We start from the raw sequence: 19958 nt of genomic DNA, 5'->3' as shown, positions 1-19958 counted from the left end.
GTCAAGTAAAAAAAAAAGAAAACGTCCTTGATCTCATTGGCTTTCACTCCTTCAGTCTTGGGAAGTTCACCAGGAAAGGGTCTCAAACACCATACATCGTCCAAGCTGCTCTCCCATATTCAGGAGCCGCCATGAGGAAGATAATCGGGATGTAAGGAGCCGCAAGGGATTAAAAAAAAAAGAAATAGTGCAAAGTGCATTAGTGGTTTAGTGGTTTAGTCAGTCTGCTACAAGAACCACTGACAGACATGTCAGCACCCTATTCTCTGTGTGAAGGGGGAGATGTTCATAGCAGAATGGATGGGTTCCTCTTCATCTGCTGGAGGTTGGAAAAAATTAAGTACTTCATATATCAATGAAATGTTCCACTTAAACTTGACTGAAAGCAAAGCCTACCTTTGTTCCTCTGCTTTGGATAGGAAAGAAATTAAGCAATAAATCGAGAGTGGGACATTTCTGTTTGGCAACTGCAGTGCTCACAGGAAGTCAGAGCTCAGGACCAGGCCTTCCAGAGACGGGCTGCCCCAACCTGTCTACCTGATCAGGAACGGCCTGATCCTGTTGGACCGCTTGACTGCTCACACCTTCCATAGCGCTTTATCCCCGGAAAACATTCCTGAGATGCCTTCTGATAACTAAAGGTTAGGGAGCAGGACCTGGTAAAGGCCATGGGGCGAGGGGGGGGGGGCAGCAGCCCCCGCAGCCCCAGTTTTTGTTCTCCAGCTTTTCTCTCTTCCAGAATGAAATTGGATTCACCGCAAATTCACAAGCTAATGGGCCGGAAATATCTGGCAGCTAGGGCAAGTTCACTGGCAGGTCTGGGAGCAACAGCCCAGCCCTGGTCCCCCAGAAATGAGTTCACCCTATTTGTTCATCCCAACCACACAGAGCTCTGGGGCAGGAAGAGGAGGCCCGCTAGATAGCTCCCCCTACTGGTAGATTAACTCAATACCCCAGATCTACATCCCCTGAATGGGGTATTTAACGTGTCTAACCCAACCGTCCTCAGACTTTCATGGGACCCCACAAGCACCTTTAAAGAAAACACCTCAGAAGCTCTCCAGGACTTTAGCTTTTTCCTCAGTAAATTCGGGGATTGGAAGAGTGATTCAACCAGAAAGTTGTTTGTTCTCCTTTGCCCTGTGGGAGGCAAAGGAAAGTCACAGAGGAGGAAAGGCTGCCCGTGAAGGGAGTGCACCCTCTGAACAGACAACTCGGTCTCCCTTGCTTGTTGACTGAAAATGCTCTTCTTAGCCAAGGTGCAAGTAGGCAGGAGAAGCCTCAGGGAAGGAAAGGCCTCATTACAGATGAAATGTTGATTTCCTTGGGCTTTGCTGATAAGCTTCAAAGACTAGTTAGCCATGGCCTCGGGGGTGAGGGCCCATCAAGGCTGAATTTCACTAAAAGGAAATCTTTCAAAAATAATAATAAAATCTATGAGCTCTTCTGATCAGTAGGGCACCCAGTGAAGCACCTCATACACATGTTCACATTTAATCCCCACATCTACCCTTTGAAGGTAATATTATCACCATTCCCATTTTACTAGTGAAAAAAAACAGGCCCCCAAATCAGACAGCCAGTAAAATTCAAAGCTAGGTCTATACTGATGGCTTCTAGAAAAATCTTTCCCTCACCTGAAGTCTGTTGATGAGATATAGTACTCGAGGGCCAGGCTCAGCACACTGGGGAGTTGATGCCATTCCCTTCTCTTTCACTTCTTTCCATGAATCCCCATACCCACCCAAACACCTAACATCATAGTAACCACTCACCACTTCCTCCGTGACCATCTCCAAGATGTTCTTGAGAACATCCATTCCCCCGCCCCACCAAAGGCCGATGGCTATCAGAAAGATGAGAATGCATCACGGTGTGTTTCAGACGGGCTAGATGGAGAAGAAGGCAGAGAGGAAAGGAAAAGAAATTTAGATGAATTGAGATGAGATCCTCGTGCCCCCAAGCCAATGGGCCTCTTTCTCCTCTCCCCACCACTTTAGACCCAGGAGAAGGTATTCCATAGAGGAAATATGGGCATTATAATTACTGGCCTTGTGCTTGCTGTTGCCTTGTGAAAGACTAGACTGGGGTGTTTAAGTAGAAGCCAGGAGACCATTTACAGCTAGGAGAAAAGAGGTACCCCCAAGGTGGAGAGCTGCCATAAACCAGTTCTTGCCTAGTTACTAACTTGGTTGTGACTTGGGGGCCAGTGGGCAGGGGCTGCTGTGGAGAGGGAAGCCTCCGCTGCTCGAACTCTTGAGCTACCAGCATCTCTCATTAAAGTTAACCACAGACAACCTCTCTGAGACCCCCCCCAACCATCCAGATATTCTTCAAACGCTACCAATATTGCTCAAACTTTAATATGTTCAGTTTAGAAACAGTAGACAGAACTAACTCCGTATGCAAGCTGGTACTCCCCATGGATGGAGGTCCACTGGGCTCCTCGGGCTTCCTGGGATGGTCCCAGAGGCAGGACACATCACTGAAAATGAGGGTCACAACCAGCACTGCCTCCAGAATCAGGCTTGGAACCTCCATCAGCAGTCCCATTTTCAAGACTTACCCTTAAAAATCTTGATTCACAAGTTTAAAGAGAGGTTTCAATCCATGTTTGAGACTTGGCCGATTAACTCAAACAATGAAGTAATCAGGAGAAAAAAAATTTTTTTTTCTTTTAAAGATTATTTATTTATTTATTTGACAGACAGAGATCACAAGTAGGCAGAGAGGCAGGCAGAGAGAGAGGGGGAAGCAGGCTCCCCGCTGAGCAGAGAGCCCAATGCAGGGCTCAATCCCAGGACCCTGGGATCATGACCTGAGCTGAAGGCAGAGGCTTTAACCCACTGAGCCACCCAGGCGCCCCAAGAGAAAAAAAAATTTTGTATGTTTTTATATATTGTGGAAAATTTAGAAATTCTAAAGGATGTCAACGTAAACATTTTGAAACTTAAATCCCCTATGTAATTTTTTTCTAGCTGATAAACATCTCAGCCAATAAATAGCATATATTGTCTAGCAACAATTAATGCAATAAAATTACTGTAAAGCACTAGAATAGGATATCCCCCTGGAGTTCCTGCCCACAGATTAATTCTGCATCACCAAAACTATACTCTGCATCGGTGATGGGCAAATTACCACCCACCAGCCAAATCCAGCCCACTGCTGGTGCTCACAAATAAAGTTTTATTGGAACATGGCCACACTTGTCACTCACATATTATAAATGGCTGCTTTCAACACTAAAACAGTAGTTAAGTAACAGAGACTATGGCTCATGAAGCCTAAAATGTTTACTGTCTGGCCGTGAACAGAAAAAGCTTGCTGACTCCTGCTTTTCCTTTTAATGACCTTATAGGTGTACCTGACTGTTTAGAATTGAAAATCCTGGAAAGAAGTAGTCGTGTGGTTTACACAGAAAGCACTGTGCAAAACCCTGTCTACAAAGTTTGTGATCAATGTTGTCTGAAGTGGAGAATGATCTTATCCTCCAAATGGAAAACAGTAGACAAAATGAAAATGGCTCTGCTGAAACACCCTCCGGTGAAACGCGGGAGGGCGAGGGGACAGTGACAATTTTGTTTGCAAAGTACGGTCCATGATACCCACGCAGACCGCTGCTTTCCATTCTGGAGGCCATGTTCACGGTGTCCCGGAACAGATGGTACCTGGGCATGGTGATTCCCGCCACACCAGCCCCACAGGACCTGCAAGAAGGAGAGCAGAAGGGCACAGGCCATCTGCATTTCCCAAGGGCTGGCCTGCGCCAGCACACGAAGTCCGTGAATGCAATTCAACAAATATTTTAGCGCCCCCTTCAGGCAGAGATTGGCAGCACTTCTTTGCGTTTACAAAGAGGCAACCGACAGAATCCTTGGCTTCAGTGGAAAACAACATAATCAATTACGATAAGCTGAACGATGGTGAGCCCCACTCGTTCACTTGCAGAAGCCCGAACTCTCAAGATGACGGTATTAGGAGGCAGGGCCTTTGGAAGATACTTAGGTTTAGATGAGGTCCTGGGGATAGGGCACTCACGATAGGATTAGTGCCCTTATACCAAGAGGAGACACCAGAACTCTCTTTCTTCGCTATGTGATGAAAAGAAGGCAGCCAGCCTTTGGTGAGGTAGGAAGAGGGTTATCATGGGAACCGACCACAATGAAACCCTGATCTCAGACTTCCCTGCCTCTGGAACTGTGAGAAAATAAACGTCTGTTGTTTAAGCCACCCAGTCTACAGTATTTTGTTATAACAACCAAGCTAAGACAGAAATCAATGATGATGTTATTCATGCACCAGAGATGTGAGCAAAGCAATTGTGGCACAAATGTGGGAGTAATTAGTTCTGATTATGGGCCAGGTTTTATTTTAGTCAAGCCTCGGAGGACAGGTAGGAGCAGGTCTAGCTACATAGCTTACAGGGCCTGGTCTAAAATGAAAATAAGGAACTCCTCATTCCAAACCTATTAAGAAATTAAGAAAATTAATAATTATTATTAATATTATAACAATATTATAGTGATAATTACATTAATAATTTTTAAGAAAATACATTAATACTTAAGAAACTAAGAAGAGCGTTAAACCAAGTGATGGTTGCTTCCACACAGGTCACATGCCCATGAGTTTGACCCAAAACAGACCAGATCAAAGAGGCACAGGAAATAACAGCCCTATTTAACTGTCCTGCTTCTTGGTCTCCTCCTAACTTTTGGTTCAACACCTTGGAGTTTCTGGGTGTCTTCTCTGTCCCCAAGTAATCTGGCTAGCTGGAAACACATTTACAGAGACAATTCAACATTTTGTTTCCCTTTAAGATGTTACCATTCAACTTCAGGGTCCTAAAAACCTCAGACCTAGGACTTGAATCCAGAACCACCTGCTGCCATCCATGGGTCCTAAGGCCAAGGGCTGTCTACTGTGTGGATGCCAGTCCGGAGCCTGAGCCGCTCCTCAGGCACATGCCCAATCGTGAAGTAGACGATGGCACTGAGGAAGTGCAGGGACATCGTGGCAATCTCATGCACGTGATGGATTCCATTGCGAATGGGAAGTCTGCTAGCCACCATGTACGCTTCTCCAGTGATGTCCACCTGAAAATAAAGCAACAAAGTGGCCTTGCTCTGAGGCCCCCCACTTTGAAGAGCCTCCACTCCTTCCATGTCCCAGCATTTCCAGGAGTTTCTGCCCTTGTCCTGCTTCTTCCACAAAGCCTTCCTTCCCCAAGCCCTCATGCACACATTCACTGCTTTCTCCTCTGAACTCTGAGAGCAGTGGGGACTATATTTCCTCAATTCATGTTCAAAACCAGTTAAACAGGCAGCAATGCACAAATGGGGTAAATATTGAAGAATCACATGCATCCATCAAGAGGACTTCATCTTACCCAACCTGAAGGTACATACGAGAGCTTCACCCCATACAAGGGCTCTTAGATACATTTATACATAGGTATGCATTAGACACAACATATATGCTTCTACTTATGTACAAATGCATTTATCTGCCTGATTTGTCCTTTTCTCTCCCCTGATAAATCCTAATAAAATCACCTTTCAGATGTCTCATTCAAAATAGAGAATAAATGACTAGTGTAAACTTGAAAGGTACCACCCTTTCCAGATACATATGCATTTTAGCAGAATCCAAAGATGATGCAGTAAAGGTGGGATTTCAGGCTTTAGCCGGGCAGGAAAAGCACCTCTGTCTACTGGTCACCCCAAAATTATACAAAATCAACCCATACACAAGTCTGATTGCTTCTAGGCTACCTGTCCCCACCATGGGTACATACACCCTTTAGAAACCGACACTGATTTAGTATTAACTCATGCAAAACGTAACAAGGAAGAGAACACCAAGAGGAAATCCCAGAAGATACCCTTCTGAGCTACCCTTTGATATTAGCCTCACCATCTTTGCTTTTACCCTTGAACAGAGGCATATCTGTGGGGAACATTGGGGGATAACCATTAAGGATATGTCCTTGTGGACATGACCACACTGTCCCCCAAATCTCCCTGGTCCCAGGGCCAAAGGCAGAGCCCTGCAACCATGGTCAGAGCTGGAAACCTGTGGTTGCCCCAGGCATGCGTGAGTTTGGGCACCTGCCCTCGGGATCCGGCCCCATCAGAAAACTCAGAAAACACCCAAAGCAGCCATCATTGCCACCACTTGAATGAATCCAAATTATTCATTTTTTGCTATCCTCCCCTGAACATTTTTTTTTAAACTCTGGGTAACCATATTCATACATCCCCTGAGTGGCACGAGGCAGATCATTGTTTCTCATTTTAGACACAAGTCTGATAGCCTACCCTTGGAAGCCCATCTTCAACCACACTGGTAAGGATCACAGGAACGGAAGTGAGACTCACATAGGGTCCAAAGACAACCTTTAAAGGACGGTAAATGTGAGCCTCTCTGAATTCGAAGGAAACATCAGGAGCGAGCTGGAGGAATTAATCAGTAGAAGGTCAATGCCTCTTTAGAAATGTGTTTACTGCGAGATAAAATGAAGGAAACAAGGAGCAACTGGTGATTCTTGACAAGCACATACATCTGTGATTAATTAAGCCCTTTCCCAAGAAAACAAACAGGAATAAAATATTGAGTTTCTGCCATGCACCGAGATAGACTGCCAGCCTGAAATAGAGCCTTCCCCTGGCTGACAGCGAGGGCGGCGTCCACCCTCACTCCAGCCCCAGAGTCAGCGACAAGGAGAGCATGTCCCCTCACAACCCAGGAGCCAAGTGTCTCACCTCATACACGTCATATGTTTTAATGATGACATCAAATAAATTGTGCAGGTCATTAAAGAGCGTCACAACTTTCAAGGGGAGCTGAGAGAACTCAGATTTGTGAATCCAGCAATGTCAGAGAAAAAGATTGTCACGGACTCATGTTCCGGTTCCACAGACCTTCCGGCTGTGCGCTGTTCTCCAACGAAGCTGAAACCAGAGATTAGGGACTGGCTTTGAACAGACTCTCTTACTCATCTCGTCTCCTACAGACCCCAGCAGAGTCAAGCTTATAGACCCTTTGGCTTCAGTGGATTAGGTTTTTGGTGAACAAAAATTCCATCACCTAAAGGGATTCTTCTGACTCCCATTTCTCCACCTGCATTTTCTCCAAAGAGATACTGTCCTTGGTGGGTATAAATTGGAGGAGGGCAGAGCAGGTTACAGGAATGACATTCCCATAAGGATTTTCTCCCAGAGGGCATCTCATTTTCCCCTATTGGCTATAGAGTTTGATGGTAAAGAGTCAATCTGCAAATGCAGGAGGAAAAGGAAGCAGCCACCGATCCACAAACCAATATTTTTGCCCTACTCCACCAATCTCACATCAACACATTCAAATCCCGATTCTGCTTCTTTGTCAAGACACACAGGAAGGGTGCTGGAATTTTAACAGCAGACGCTCCTGCCAAGTGTTTAGAGAGAGTACACATGCGATTATAGCCAAAAATGAAGCGCGTTTTTAATCTGAAGTCATGGGCGCATATTGCATTGTGCAAAGAAAGGTTTTGGAGTACAATCCAAAATACTGGGGTGCCAGCAATTAACCAGACTCATGCTGCCAGAGCGCCATCTAGTGGTAGCTCGGCTGTTGCTGCAGCCATCGTCTTTTCCGTAAGACCTTCTCTAGTCCTTTGAAGGGCCTTTGCCCCATCTCCTTTTACAATTTGGGTGTACCAAATTGCCTGCAAAATGCTTCACCCATTTCAGAAGAACCGGACTTCCTCTTATTAAAGGAGCAAAAGAAATATTCTCTCTATGTGGAGCCTCTTAGATAGTGACGCTATTTTTTTCCTGGGTCCTTTGCAAACTCCGTCCCCACCCCGTGGCTCTGGGATACCTAGACAGCCTTGTGGACAGAAACCTATCCACCTTCCTTTTCTCCGCCATCAGCTTGTTGGTCCTCTCTCCCACCACAACCTCCAGGTGATGGGCACACACCTCCAGCTTGCTCACCACACTGTCTAGGATGTTCACGTGGCTTTAAAACAACCCCCACATGAACCTCTTTTCCCAAGAACTTTAGGGCCAGAATGGAGCACAATTTCCAGCCTTACATCCCGAGAAAAGAAAACATGTCTTGCCCTTCAGGTTGTTTACTTCAGGGCTGCTCTTGGGCAGAAAGGAAATGACCATGGCAATGAGGCTACACGGCAGGACAGAGGCTGACTTCTACCAGCTCTATGACCTCGACCTGCCCCCTTCATCTCCCTGAACCTCAGTTTCTTCATCTGGAAAATGAGGATAAAAACACATACTTCCCAGGGCTGTTCTGAGAGTCTAGGGAGATAATGGGCATGCGGTGCCTAAAGCTTCATCTGGCACTCAGCAAGCATTTAGTGAATGGTGCCCTCCCCCACTTCCCAACATCCTCCAGGTTGCCATCATGGTCAGTCGAAAATATAGATTTCAGGACAGGTTTTTGGGTTGTTGTTGTTGTGTTGTTGTTCTTTTTTTCTGAACAACACCAGCTGTTTTCTTTTCAGATAAAAGATGTAAGGGGCACTTCTAGATCCCATAGGCTCTGGGTTTAGAAGTGTCTTCAGAAAAATTGTTTAAATTTCCCATTTTTCAGATGAGAAGACTGAGGCTCATATAGGAGGTAGACTTACCTTAACATAAGAGAGCAGATTTTCTGAGTAAAAGTCATGATTGACCTGAGACGTATCATTTAGAACAATTTTGATGTGGAAAATGCAGAATTCTGGGCTGTTGTGTTAAGAATGCACAGCAGAATGGCCAAGAGCAGATGCCAGACTTCCAGCCCAGGGCCCTTCTATCAATTCCAGCTGCTTCTAACATGGCCGCGCCCACAGGTGCTCAATGTGCCAAAAGAAGACATTATCATCCTAACGTGAAGCAAGCTACTATTGAGGAAGTTGCTTGGGAGGCGTGAATAATTTAATCCTTTAAGTTCAGTGAATAGTTTTTTATCCCATCGTCCGACCCCAGCAGATGAGTCATGACCCTTGGAACGTTGATTCAGAAAACATTCTGGGGCCATGTCAGAACTCCCCGGGAAAGAGTGCCTGATTGACTAGCAGTATCTGGAATGGACAAAGGAGGACAATGGAAGTGCGGATGTCTGATACATTTTTGTATCACTTGTGAAACAAAGGGAAAATTTTTCACTCTACTTAGCCAGTGTGTAACACAGTGTCTTGCACGTGGCAGTCGTCTAGTGGGTAGATGATGAATGAATGAAGGAGTCAGTGAATGAATGAATGAGTGGAGAATGGATGAATGAATGGACTGAGCCCCACGAGAGCCATCACAGCCAGAGTTTCAAAATTCTAATGGTTAAATGATTAGGAGAAAATGTGCCGTTTCTCACTCACCCTTTGGAACTGGCTTCTCATAAAATTTTCTTGACGGAAGAGAAAATGGGCCTTTTCCCTGGAGATCATCCCAATACTCCCTCACCGGGACCACAATCTTCTCGTTCCCCTTCTCCTCCAACAGGGGAAGTCGAAGTGGAACTGACGTGGGGTCTTTGATTCGGCTGATGGTTTCTGAAACTCATGTGGGGTGGAGACGGCCAAATGACTGAAAACTGTGTGCCATTAAGGACACGTTACACATATGTGCTCTTCAGTTTGTAAACTGAGTTTTTAAATAAATTGAGTAGACTGGAATGTCAGAGAAATCTGAGTATTTTATGAGAAATACTTCAGAACCTCCTGGAAAATGCAGAACCCTACTGTAAAACATATAAGCACCTTTTAATGAATCTCTTTTTAGATTAAGGTTTTTTTTCTAATAGAACTTCTCTTGAAGTAAAGCATATATATGTCTATGTGACTTCAGGAGTGTATAAGAATTTGGGGTGCACGTTATGCAATTTGTATTCCATATACAATGTCACATAAAAGTTATTTTAGCAAATAATAGATGTTACCACGTACTGCCTCCATGCCCAACTTTGTAAACTTACTTTCTTTCACTTTGGCCTTGACTTCTACTGACATTTATTAAACACTCTGCTTATCCAAGTTTTGTAAAGGAAATAATAATTTGAGAACAATGTATACATGTTTTGGTATAAAAATACAATGGGTGTAACAATATGAATGAATCTTTTTTATTTATTTTATTTATTTTTTATTTGAGAGAGAGAGCATGAAAGAGATATCATGAGTGGGGGGAGAGCAGAGGGAGAAGCAGACTCCCCACTGAGCAGGGAGCCCAATGGGGGACTTGATCCCAGGACCCTGGGATCAGGACACGATCCAAAGGCAGGTATTTCACCAACTGAGCCACCCAGGTGCCCAACATGAACGAATCTTAAGTGCATATTACTAAGTATAAAAAGATAGTCTGAAAAGGCTACACGATGTATGGTTCAGTTTATATGACATCCCAGAAAAGGCAAAATTATAGAGACAGAAAACAGAGGAAAGGCTGTCAATAGTTTGGGGAGGAGAAAGCGTTGAACAGGTGAGGCACAGAGTTTGTTTGGGGTAATGAGACTATGCTCTGTAATACTGTGGAAGTGGGTACATGTTACTGTGTATTTGCCAAAACCCATCGAACTTTATAGCATAGAGAGTAAACCTCAAAGGACACAAATTCTTAACAATATCTGTGAGGCTATTGGACAATCCCAGGGGAGATGCAGACCATGACGAAAGAGTGACTTGAGACCCTTATGTCTAAACACAAGGACCCGTTCACAATCCCTATATTCTAGTCGGCAGGATTGCATCTCATGAGGGGACAGAATAAGGACTCTGAAAGCACCACACATGTACTCTGGGATTGGATAAGTAAATAAATGGATGGCAGATGGTGGGAGCAGGGTCTCACGGTTGGAAAGGGAGGTTTGGATAAGTGATAGGGAGACTAGAATAAATGAACCATGTGGCAATGATGTTGGAAATGTCAGTATGAACTCATGTTCAGCTTATATAGACACAGCTAGGTAGATACGGATATGGAAAGGTATGTACACAGAGGGTAGTGTACACACATGCCACGGGGAGGGCCTAGAGGCAACAGCACCCCAGCAGACATGAGCACACCCAACATCTAGGTCTTGGTTTCCAATATCATTCTCCAGTAAAAAGAACCAGGGTTTGTGTACCCTTGACATGATGGGACGAACATGACCATTGACCTCTGTGGGCTTCCTCCCAAGAAGCAGAAGCCCAGTCTAGTCATGAGGAAAAAAACAATCAGACAAACCCCAATGGGAAACATCATACAGAATACCCAGCCAGTGCTCTTCAAAAGCACAATGTCATGAAAATTAAGGACAGTCTCCGAGAAATAGTCCTGAGAAACCCAAAGTAGACATGATGGCCAAATGCACTGCGGTGTCCTGGATGGGACGCTGAGGTAGGAAAGACACCGGGTTAAAGACTAAGGACATTGGGGAGCACCTGTGTGGCTTAACCCAGATGGTTAAGCATCCGGCTGTTGATTTTGGTTCAGGTCATGATCTCAGGGTTGTGAGATCGAGCCCCATGTCGGGCTCTGTGCTGGATTAGAGCCTGCTTGAGATTCTCTCTCTCCTTCTCCCTCTGCCCTTCCTTCTCCTCTTAAACAAACAAACAAACAAACAAACAAACATAAACAAAAAAGCCCAAGGAAATCTGAACAAAGTGTGACCTTTACTTCATAATAATAATACAAGTTCTAAAACTGTGTAAAATACTATCTTGTTTTTGTCAAGGTACATAGTCGTGTTTAAGTGCATTTTTAGTGCACCAAAATAATCTGAAAGAAAATACATTTTAACAAAGGATATGCTATGGGTAATTGTGTTTTATGTCCCAAATGAAGTATCACCTGAGACGTGGGACCACAGTGGTTTCAAGGAGGTGATTGGAGAATCATTATCACTGCACCTTCCGCTTTTCTGTATTCCACTCTGAGAACTGCCATGAAAGAATCAATAAAATGACATAAAACTTTGAGCCACGGGTTCAAATTCAAATTGTGGGTCTGCCGCTCGGAGTACACATGTTCCGGAGCTGGTGATGGGCAGCCATTCTGTTCTTCTTTGGTGTGTATTGGGAAGGGGGATGGGGAGCTTGGTAAAATACAGTTTCTGGGCCTGCCCCCCAATTTCCAATTCCAAAAGCCTGGGGTTGGGCCTGACAATCTGCATTTCTAACAAGTACCCGGGGGGATGCTGTTGCTGCTGGTTCAGCGTCACACTAGGCCGGGGCTTCTCAGACTGTGGGTCTTCAACATCCTCTGGGAACATGATAAAAATGTAAATTCTTGGGGGCGCCTGGGTGGCTCAGTGGGTTAAAGCCTCTGCCTTTGGCTCAGGTCATGATCCCAGGGTCGTGGGATCGAGCCCGCATTGGGCTCTCTGCTCGGCGCAGAGCCTGCTTCCCCCCCTCTCTCTGCCTGCCTCTCTGCCTACTTGTGATCTCTGACAAATAAGTAAATAAAATCTTCTAAAATTAAAAAAAAAATGTAAATTCTTGGCCCTCACCCCAGACCCACTGAGTCAGAGACCCTGAGGGTGGGACCCAGTGAGTCTATGTTTTAACAAGCCCTCCAGGTAATCCTGACGCCCACTAAAATTTGAAAAGCACTGGTCTAGTGTGCGCAGAGAATCGATATCTATCCAGTTCCCAGCACCAGGACTGTTTGCAGGGAAGTACGAGAAGTTAATGGAAGAAGTGTGTTTGTCCATAAATTAGGTGTACCTTGTACTTTTCCTGGTTGCAGTCCTGTGTATACATAGTCCCATATGGCCAGCTCTCATTTAACCCTGCGGGCGTAGGACTACAGTGAAGGGCAAACATACCAACTGTATACAGTCTCCCCACCTCCACTGTTCCCTTCCCCCACCCCCCACCAAAGTTGGTGCAATCCCATGGTAGCTGAGCTTGGCGAATATAGATAGGCTCCTTCCTGGGCTCCGTCTGGGAAGACCTATGTAGCTGCTCAGTTCCAAGGTCAGTTGCACTTGGATTTGGTATGAACCTCTTTGAGTGAGTCTCCCCTCTATTTCACCTGACCATAGATTAGAAACTGGAATCCATCTTTACTTTTTAAAGATTGATTTTATTTACTTACTTATTTATTTATCTGAGAGAGATTGCAAGCTAGAGAGAGCCTGAGCTGGCAGGGAGGGGCAGAGAGAGAGGGATAGGCAGACTCTCCACTGAGCAGAGAGCCCAATGTGTGCCTCGATTCCAGGATCTGGGATCATGACCTGAGCTGAAGGCAGACGCTTAACTGACTGAGCCACCCAGGTGCCCCAGAAATCTGCTTTTAAAGCAACTACTTACATTCAGAAAGGCCCCTGACTTGAAAAAAATTCTCTGGGGAATGCATGATGATCTAAAGATGAGACTTGAGGCTGGCCCCTGGGAAAGGGCTAGAAATTGTAGGCAAAGGGATTAAAAAAATAAAAAAAATCAAGGGAGAAACTTTAGAAACTGATACACACACACCTCCCTGGGCTTGCTCTGAGATAGCAGCTCTCAGTGTGGGCTGCACGTTGGAATCACCCGCAAACCCTGATGCCCAGATCATGGCATAGGACATCAAAGTCTCCTTGCCTAAAACCCAGGTAGTAGCAGTTTTTAAAGTTCCTCAGTCAATTCTAGTGTACGGCCAAAGTGGAAAATAAGAGCGCTGGGAGTTATACCCCCTATGCTTTTTTTTTTTTTAAATAAATCTGGATCAAATTTTTCTTTATCTCCCACCACTTCTGTCCTTAATTCCATGATGGGATGTGTGTTAAGAGACAAATCAGTAAAAAATAAGCTTGAATAAATCCTATAAAGGAAATTAGGCAGCATTCATCAAAAAAAATTAAATATGCTTAAAATACATGTATCTCTTTAATTTTATGTCCACGAAGATACAAGGATGCTCACTGCAGCAACTACAATAACCAGAAATGGAAAACAACCAGAAGGTGAACCAATCAATAATACATGACATAGCTTTACAATGAAAAATTGTGTAGTCCTTAAGAAAGAATAAAACCAATTTGTATATACAAATATGAGATGAGAGCTACCCAAGCAGAAGGAACAGTGTGTGCAAAGGCCCTGGGGTAGGAATATGTCTGGCATGAGGGAGGCACACGAGGTGACCAACATCACTGAAAGGAGCAAACCATGAGGGATGGAATTAGGGAGGTATACTGAGCTGAATGGTGGTGCTCAACAAGATACACCCATGTATTAGTCCCTAGAACCTATGAATGTGACCTTATTTAAAGAAAAGTTCTTTGCAGATAAACTTAAGCATCTTGGGTTGAGGGGATCATTTCAGATTTCCAGGTGAGCTCTAATCCAATGACAAGTGTCCTTAGAAGATACAGACGGAAGAGAGGTCTACCGAGGAGGAAGCAATGTTAAGGTGAGGGCAGAGATTGGAGTGATTTGGCCACAAGCCCATGAAGTCCCGGGCAGCCACCAAATGCTAAACAAGGCAAAGAATAAATCTTCCCTAAAGCTTCTAGGGGGAGCGCTGCCCTGCAGAACCTTAATTTTGGACTTCTGTCTTCTAGAACTGTAAGTAAATAAACTTCTGTCACTGAATTCTAGCAGGTTTGTGGTTAACTTATTATGGCAGCCACAGGACACTAATAAAGAAGGCCCCAGAGATCGGGTGAGAGGGCTTTAGTGGTCTTGCAGGCCACTGTAAGGGCTTAGCTTTCATTCCCTAAATGGGAAGCCAGGGGAGGACACTGTGAACAGAAGTGATGCAACTGAAGTCACTTTCCAACAGGATCGCCCTGACTGCTATCATAGAATAAAGTGTGTAATCCCGAGTTCCTGGATTGTTTTTATAGGCAAACTGTAACTAGATTTTTAATTTAGAAAAGAACATAAACTTTAAAAAAGAAAAACAATGAGATAAATCCTAAATTAATAAACATTGAATTAAAAAACAAGCATTTGAAAGTTAGCCCACAGACCAAAGCTTGACAAAGAGACTCTTTGAGCTTTACCATCTGGTACCTTGTCGAGGCCGTCAAAAGGCCCGTGGTCCTGGGGGTTGGATCAGCTCCATCATCAGGAAGGCAAAGCTGTAAACATCTCCCTTTGGGGTGCCCGACCACGGCGCCTCTGGGAGCCCCAACAGCTCGGGGACTGTCCAGTAGAGAGCTCTGCAGAGCAACAGTTTTGGTGAGGGAAGCATGCGGTGGGAAAGGGGAAGGCAGGAAGGGGAAAGCCACCTCTCTTTCTCAGGGAAGCACAGAAGAATTGAAAGGAGCCATCCCCTGAGAAATGTGCTGTAGTGTTGCCCGACTTAAAGAGCAAATCAGAATCTGTGGGTATATGCATACAGAGAAATCAGGGGCCTGCACTAACGTCTTTTCTGTGCCCAATACCTGCCTGTGTAGTTAGAAGAGCTCTTCCTTTTTCTTCCCCCTTTCTGTCTTGTCTACATTTTTAAAAACTGATTTATTAAAGTACAATTCATAGACAATAAAATTAACCATGAAAGCAAACAATTCAGTGGCATGTAGTACCTTTGCAGAATTAAACAATCAACCACCCAAAGAAGTCCCAAAACATGTCCATGGCCTCAAAGTAAAATCTTGTTCCAATAAACAGCTTCTCCCTGTTCCTCTAACCTCTGGCCCTAGGCAACCACCAACCTACATTCTGTCTTTAAAGATCTCTGTGTTCTGGATATTTTGTATAACCTACATTTACTGTTTGCTGTGAGTTTTATAAGTTTATTTCACTGGAGGTTACAATTGCTAAATTACCCTGTAAGTGTATATATAGAGAGATGGGGAAATAGAGTGGCTACCACCAGGTGTTCAGAATTTCTGCCTTTGTCTTTATGGGTTTATTTCACTGTAGGTTACAATCAATAAATGTATATGTATGTATGTATGTGTGTGTGTGTGTGGTGTATACATGTACATACACATATATATATGTGTGTGTGTGTGTGTATATATATATATATATATATATATATATATATATATGGAGATGGGGAATAGAGCAGCTACTAGTAGGTGTATAGAATTTCCCCCTTTGTCTTTTTCTGTAAGGCATCATGCTGTCCCATGTGACAGAAACTCCCCACGTGCGCACAACCAGGCTGCTGCTGGCAAGGTGCTGCTCCAGGGAGGGGTGGTCAGGGCCCCGGGACACGCGGGAGGTGAGACTCAAGGGTGCTCAGTTCACGGTGGAGGAGTAGGTTCAGGTAACCGAGCCTCTGTTTGTGCATGTGCAAAAGGGGATGGGGGGTTTGGGCTCCAGGCAGAAGGCCTCCTCCTGAGATGTGCGCGAGAATCATTGGAGAGCTTTTAAAAAACCACGCGGGGGGCGCCTGGGTGGCTCAGTGGGTTAAAGCCTCTGCCTTCGGCTCAGGTCATGATCCCAGGGTCCTGGGATCGAGCCCCACATCGAGCTCCCTGCTCAGCAGGGAGCCTGCTTCCCTCTCTCTCTCTGCCTGCCTCTCTGCCTACTTGTGATCTCTGTCAAATAAATAAATAAAATCTTCCAAAAAAAAAAAAAAAAAAACACGTGGATGCCCAGGCCCAGATTCCCTCTTCAGATATTCTGGTTCAGTTGATCTAGGACGGGACATGGCCATCTACGTGTATTTTTTCAAGCTTCCCAAGAGACACTGGAGCTCATCGTGTTTAGGGTGCCTGCCAATGATGCGCTCTGAGGACGTGGGATGACGACGAGGTGGGATACCGAGGCCTGAAGAGAAGGGCAGTGATTTGCTTGCGGCTGCCCAGCTTGGCCAGGATGAGACCCAGCCTCCTACCTCGGACCTCACACCACAGACTCACTGCCCTGGAGGCTATTTTTCTCTCGCACCCTCGGGTGGTTAGAACAGCCACACATGGTCAGCTCCGGAGGCAGGTCCCCGGCCCGTCCCTGAGCCAGTGAGCTTCAGAAAGCAGAGGTGGGGGGGTCAAGGGCCCTGTGGCCACTGTGCTAGTAGTAGCGGGTGCAAGATCTCCCAGTGGTTACCAATTGCTTTGTCGGTCCCTCGCTGGGTGTTCTGTAGTCCCGCCCCAAACCCATGAGCTTCACCTGCATCCGGCTGTCCACCAGGCAGGTGGAAAGCTTCGGGTTGCTGTGGGACCCCAGGGGGCTCCCATGGAAGAACAGCATGCCCTGGAAGGGTGAAAATAAGCAAAGGCATTAGAGTAGGTAACACTGGCCCCTGCTGGAAGAAATAGATGGACAGAAACAGATGGACAGAAACACAGACTCAGGGGAGGGGGACGTGCCCATCTCTAGGTTCATTTGGTCCTAGAGCCACTAACATAGCCCCTTGCCCATGAGCCAGCCTGGGTAGGGGGTACCCTAAAGTAGGGGAAGACTAGTTCTGGCCCCCTGGTGTGGAGCCACAAAGGCAAGGCCAGCCTAAAACAAATAAGCTAATAATAATAATAAGCTAAATACAATAGAGTCTGACTGAGTGGTCAGTCTCCTTAATTGAAATCCCAGCTCTAACACTTAACAGAGAATAAGTTACTTTGCCCCATAAGCCTCATTTTTCTCAACAAAATGGAGGTGACAACAATCCCTACCTCCCAGGATGGCCGTGGCGGGTTCATGGCATAATATTCGTGAGACATGTGACATGGTGCTGGACACGAAGTCAATCCCCACCATAAATTGTCATGAAAAACGTGAATAAATATGTTAAGGGACACCAACAATATGGAAACAACACCATATAATTAAGACAATTCTCTTATTACCTACATGTTCCAAATTATATTCCTACCTACATATAATGATTCTATAATAATAGAATATTACATTCTGTTATATGCACTTAAGGGTCCTGTTTGAGCACTTTGCAAGGGAAAGGCACTAAAATGAAGGATGTTGAAAAATTTGCATTTCATCCACTGTGTTCTTAAGGGTTTATATTTATTATTATAATGTAATAATAAAGTACCATTACTTATGAAAAGGCCCAGGAAGAACACTAAACTCTGAGGGCGTGCATTCACATCTCCTTTTGACCACTCAGTCCCTTCAAGCAAGGCGTTCCATCCCACTGGGCCTCTATTTGACCATCTCTAAGATGGGCCTAGATCCCCATTACTTGAAAGATGGCCCCGGGGACCAGCAGCACCAGCATCTCCTGGGAGCTTGGCAGAAATGCAGAGTCTTGGGCCTTGCCCAGATGTACTTAATCAGACTGTGTATTTTAACCTGATCTAGGAGATTTGTGTGCACATAGCTTGAGAACACCTGTCCTCCTTTATTGTTCCACACCTTGGCTGTCCCCTGGTGAGCTTAGAAAGAAAAAGCCAATGCTTAGACCTAAACACAAGAGCCTGTATTAGTTACAGATCACATGAGGTACATGCCACCAACTGCTGCTAAGAAGCCCAAATCAAGAGAAGGATCAGAAAGGGGAAAAGAGTGCCAGTGGGAAGACCTAGCTCAGGGTGAGTCACCAAGGTGGAGCACGGGCTCATTTGGCAGGGAGAGGAGGGCAGAGCATACAGATCTTTCCATAGGCAGGGAAGGGCTTGCAGAAAGACCTAGAATGAGGAAGGAAACAATGATGGCAGGAGGACAGAGAAGAGATAAATTCGAAAAGGAGAGCGGTCACATTTGAAGCAGGATCAGACTGATGGATGTTGGTATTTCTCTGAGATTTCCCAGGGCAGGCCAGTAGCAGTGAAACAAAGGCTAAGGGGAAAAGTCAGACTACATTTCAGAAGTAACCACAGTAGCACAGGGACACAGGGGGCCCCCACTGTGGGTGATCCTGGGGTCTTTATTTTCTTACCTTCCTTGATCGCATCACCATAAGACATTCCATAATGTATACTCAATATTTCCAGCTTCTTGGACTTAAAGTACAGGCATAAAGGCTCCCCATATCTTGATCCAAATCTCTGAGCCATTTGCCAACTACCTAGCATGGGAGCTGGCAGAAAGGCAGCAGCCTCAGGATGCCGCAGGTATGGGGCTGTCGTGGAGCCGTTTTATCTGCATCAGCCTGGGAAGCCCAGGCCCCTCCTCACACCTGCCTCACCCCAGAGGTTCTGGACAAGAGTAAACCTGACCATGTCTCTCAAGGGTCTTACTGGATCTTTTTCTGGTTTAAGTTTATAGTGCTAGCCTTATGTGGTATCGACTGAAGTTCCTTACTTGAACCAACTCGTTTAAGTCCCCCAGCAACCCTGTAGATGACGCAGGTCGTATTATCGCTAACCTCATCTTACAAATAAGGAACTAAAGAAAGGGAGAAACAAAGAATTTCACCTGTGCCAGGCCACAGGGCTGGCCTGGGGTGGAGCAGGACTGGGATGGCCGCAGTCCCATTCCCACATTCCCGCCCTTGACCAGCTGCACGAATGCCAAATGCCCCGTGGCTGACGGAAGAAAGCTCTGAAGGTCCAAGATGAGAGATGACTCTGAGCATTGCATTGAAGCCACAAGGGTCCGTGAAAATTCACACGGTGGTCTGGATCCCTGATGAGCAAATAAATCACAACAAAGCTTTCTTTGGGTACTTGGTACTATGCACTTTGCTTTCTTTATACATAGGATCACATTCTGTCTTTCCGGAAGGTAGGTTAATATTCTCATTCTCTGTTTTCCAATGATTAAACTCACAGTTTTAAATTGCTCCCAGAGAGCGAGGGCAGAGCTAGAAGATAAACCCAGGTTGGGTTGCCTTCAAAACAGCCGCTCCTAAATCATTAGATTTTCCTGTTTCCGGTGCCCTGGTGATTGATTGTACGGGAGGAAGAGGAGGGCGGATCAAACACACCCATTCTCCTGACACCTGGTACGGGAACAGCAAGGTTTGAACATCTCCCAAGCCCAGCTGAGGAGGGGCGTGAGGTCACCCATGGGTGTGGTAGCAGGAGGCAGTGACGGCACTCAGTGTGCCAGCAAGGAGGATTACGAGGAGGCCCTGAATGGACTCTGCCCCCAAGGAGGGTGCCCTGGGCCTCATGATCACCAGTACAGGGACTCACTCTGCTCTAGC

The 19958-nt window shown here is 45.5% G+C and overlaps 1 pseudogene; it reads right to left on the bottom strand.

The window, feature by feature from the left end:
* Window positions 1-1080: 1080 nt before the first annotated feature.
* LOC116879801 overlaps window positions 1081-19958 on the bottom strand; it is a 38336-nt pseudogene continuing 19458 nt past the window's right edge.

The sequence above is a fragment of the Lontra canadensis genome, unplaced genomic scaffold (assembly GCF_010015895.1).
Source record: "Lontra canadensis isolate GAN:19392208 unplaced genomic scaffold, GSC_riverotter_1.0 scaffold3, whole genome shotgun sequence".
Taxonomy (NCBI): Eukaryota; Metazoa; Chordata; class Mammalia; order Carnivora; family Mustelidae; genus Lontra; species Lontra canadensis.
This window is presented reverse-complemented; position numbering and strand designations above follow the sequence as displayed.